Here is a 4211-nt window from a genome sequence, read left to right as displayed (position 1 = left end):
CCCATGATGCCGGCAGCGGTGGCAGCGGAGGAACGACGGAACGGGCGGCGACCGCTCAGGCGGAGGGGCGACAGAGCAGGGACCGGGGGACCGAGATGCGGAGGCTACACCGGCTGTGATATAGGGATGGTGCGCCCAGCCCACGCGGGGGCGCGGACGGTGGGGGACGGAGAGGCCCTATTTGGGGAAAGGCTTGCAGGGAGGCACCGCGGGGATGCACGCCGCTCGCCCTCCCGCCTTCTTTGGGGAAAGCAAAGGCAAGGAGGCGGGTGAACGCCGGGAACCAGCCACGCCTGCGACCGGCGGGCGGCGCCGCAATCACTCACTCGCTCCAGGGGCCGCAGGTTCGTTCCTTCCGCGACGCGGATTGGCAGCGACGGCTGCGCTCGGCGGTCAGTTCCGGGTTAGAGCGCCCCCGCCCCCTGCCCGAGGGAGGGCCAGGAGACGCTAGCAACCCAGTACAGAGGGCGCAGCCTTAAAGGGCCAGATCGCCTCAAATGCAGAGCCGCTCCTAAGATTGAGTTGGTTCCTATGGTAGGGATGCGAGTCACCTTTAAGCATCATCTACACGCTAGGCAAGATACCTCTATAGTTGGAAATTTACTAGTAGGTTTTTGAGGGGTTTGTTTTTACCTGTGTTTGCGGTTTTTTTTTTTTAATGTATTGCTCTTTTTCATTTTTTAACATGACATTTGTTTATATTTATTTTTGGTTGTACTGGGTCTTCCTTGCTGCAGGAAGGCTTTCTCTAGTTGTGTGGTACAGCGGCTACTCTTTACTAAGGTGCCTGGGCTTCTCATTGAGGTGACTTCTCTTGTTGCACAGCTTGGGCTCTAGATCATTGGTTCAGTAGTTGTGGTGCTTGGGCTTAGCTGTCCTACAACATGTGGGATCTTCCCAGACCAGGGATTGAACCCCTGTCCCCTTGTATAGATTGGCAGATTCTTTACCACTAAGCCACTGTGCTATGCTTAGTCACTCAGTCCTGACCGACTCTTTGCGACCCCATGGACTGTAACACACCAGGCTCCTCTGTCCGTGGGGATTCTCCAGGCAAGAATATTGGAATGGGTTGCCATGCCTTCCTCCAGGGCATCTTCCCAACCCATTGATCTAACCTAGGTTTCCTGCATTGCAGGCGGATTCTTTACCATCGGAGCCACTAGGGAAGCCCTTTTGATATTTTTAAAAATTGAGATGTAATTGACATACAACATTATATTAGTTTCAGATGTACAACATTATGACTCAATATTTGCATATGTATGCTGCAAAATTTTAAATCCTCTTTTACAGATGGAAAAAGAGAGGTGCTGGATAGACTTAAGTTTGGAATCCACAACATCAAAGCACAAAGTTCCTATTTTAGTTCCCAAAGCTGGGAGTTTGGCAGTGGCAACCATACAAAAAAAAAAAAAATTAAAAAAAAACACTAGATGGTGAAGGAAGGAGCTGGAAATGAGAGAAGAATGAATAGAAAATGCTGATTCTTGTGTTAGGGTGTTTGTGCATCTTCAAAAGAAAGTGGATGCCACAAGTCTACTTTCTGGGAACCTTGACATTTACCCACAGGCATTCTGAAAGTAGAAAAGGCAAGAAGGAAGTAGAGATAATGTGTAACAGAGACTGTCAACTTTGGCAGGTCAAGGATGTCAAGGTAGCAATGCTTTCCCATTCAGGAGTTGGGTGGCTATTGCATTTTCAGAACTTTACAGATCATATTGTTTCACAAAATTTTAGCTAATGCCCTGAGTTTTCAAATAAACTATGATTTCATTATATATATATATATTTACAAATTGAGTCAAAATCTAATTTTTTTAATTTTTAAAAACTTTTTATTTTATATTGGTGTATAAGCCAATTGGGCTTTCCAGGTGGCACAAGTGGTAAAGAACCCTCCTGCCAATGCAGAAGACAGAAAAGCTGCGGGTTTATCCCTGGGTTGGGAAGATCCCTGAAGGAGGGGCATGGCAACCCACTCCAGAATTCTTGCCTGGAGAATCCCATGGACAGAGATGCCTGGTGGGCTATAGTTCATAGGGTTGCAAAGAGTCTGATACAAGTGAAGTGACTTGGGCGATTAACAATGTTTTAATAGTTTCAGATGGACAGCAAAAGTACTCAGCCATACATATACACGTATCCATTCTCCCCTGCAAACTCCCTTCTCCTCCAGACTGTCACATAACATTGAGCCGAGCTCCCTGTGCTGTACAGTAGGTCCTTTTTAGTTATCCATTGTAAATATAGCAGTATGTGCATGTCAATCCCAAACTCCCTAACTATCCTTTCCCCTCTGGCAACCATAAATTCATTCTCTAGGTCTGTGAGTCTGTATCTATTTTGTAAATAAGTTCATTTACATTGAAGTGATAAAAGTATTATTAAAGAAGTATATTAAAGAAAGTATATTAAAGAAATGATAAAAGTATCATTTAGATTCTGCATATAAGAGATATCATATGATATTTCTCTTTTCCTGCCTGACTTACTTCACTCAGTATGACAGTCTCTAGATTCATCTATGATGCTGCAATTGGCATTATTTCATTCTTTTTAATGGCTTAGTAATATTCCATTGTTTTATATTTTAAGCTCATCTGATGCCCATAAACAGATAACCTCTTCCTGGTAACTAGGTTGTAAGTGGTAAAGCTAGGATTTAGGATTCTCTGATTACAAATCTCATGCTCTTTCCTTTGCTCACCATTACAATACAATCATCCCTTGAGATTTATATAAACCACCAGGCTGATGGAACTGAAAGAGGTCTTGCCTGGGAAATTCCATGGACAGAGGAGCTTGGCAGGCTACAGTCCATAGGGGTCCCCAAAGAGTCAGACACCACTTAGTGGCTAAACAACAGCAACAATGCATGTGGGATCTTAGTTCCCTGACCAGTTTTTGAGACCACACCCACTACATTGGAAGGCAAAGTCTTAACTACAGGACCACCAGGGAAGTCCCAAAGGGTTTATTCTTGATCACACAGCTCCTGAGTGATAAAACCAGGGTTCACGTTTTCTAAAACTTATTATGCCTCTATCTACTCCAGACTAGCTCCTTCTCCTGTGTCTTTATCCTGCTGGGCACTCCATGCCAGAAGCCTTGGAGGCTCCCAAGCCAGAAATCTGGTTAACCTCACCACCATATCCAGCCTGTCACCACATCTGAAAAGCCTCTCTCCTTAATTTATCTTTTGTCTCCATGCATAGTTCAGGGCTTCCTGACTTCTTTCATTTCTTGGAAGGCAGGAGGCCTCTGGCCGCACTTCCTTCAATGCATCATTCATGTGACTGGCACAGAGAATTTTCTAGAATATTAGTCAGGTCTCTGAACCTGTCACTGCCCTACTAAAAAACCTTCAATAATCCTCATGGCTTCAGGATAAAGTTTCAAATTTAGCATATGAGAACCTCATTGCTCTGACCCCAGAGCAATGTTCTATTCCTTTCTATACAGTCAAACTTCATGCTGATCAGGATGAAATTCCCTGAATAGTCAGGCTGTGTTTTCTCCATCTAGAATATTCAGCTTTTCTCTGTCCATCTCATTAACTGAACTTCATCCTTCAAGGTTTAACTTAGAGTTGAAAACTTCTGTCCACACAAAACCCTGAACACAGGTGTTTATGGTAGCTTTATTCATAACCGCCAAAATTTGGAAGCCACCAATGTATCCTTCCCAATGGGCTTCCCTGGTGGCTCAGTCAGTAAAGTGTCTGCCTGCAATTCAGGAGACCTGGGTTTCGACTCCTGGGTCAGGAAGATCCCCTGGAGAAGGAAATGGCAATCCACTCCAACACTCTTGCCTGGAAAATCCCATGGACAGAGGAGCCTGATAGGCTACAGTCCATGGGGTCGCAAAGAGTCAGACTCGAAGAAGCTTTTAATATATCCTTGGTAAGTCACTTCAGTCGTGTCTGACTCTTTGCAACCCCATGGACTCCAGCCTGCCAGGTTCCTCTGTCCATGGGATTCTCCAGGCAAGAATACTGGAGTGGGTTGTCATTTCCTTCTCCAGGGGATCTTCCCCACCCAGCGACTGAACCCACAGCTTTTATGTCTTCTGCATTGGCAGGCGGGTTCTTTACCACTAGAGCCCTGGGAAGCCCAAGGTATCCTTAGGTGGGTATATAAACAACCTCTGGTCTAGACATTGGAAGAGAAAGATGAAGAGACACAGAAGAACCTCAAGCACGTATTAGA

Source organism: Bison bison, unplaced genomic scaffold (assembly GCF_000754665.1).
Source record: "Bison bison bison isolate TAMUID 2011002044 unplaced genomic scaffold, Bison_UMD1.0 scf7180017864390, whole genome shotgun sequence".
NCBI lineage: Eukaryota > Metazoa > Chordata > Mammalia > Artiodactyla > Bovidae > Bison > Bison bison.
Note: the sequence above shows the minus strand (reverse complement) of the source record.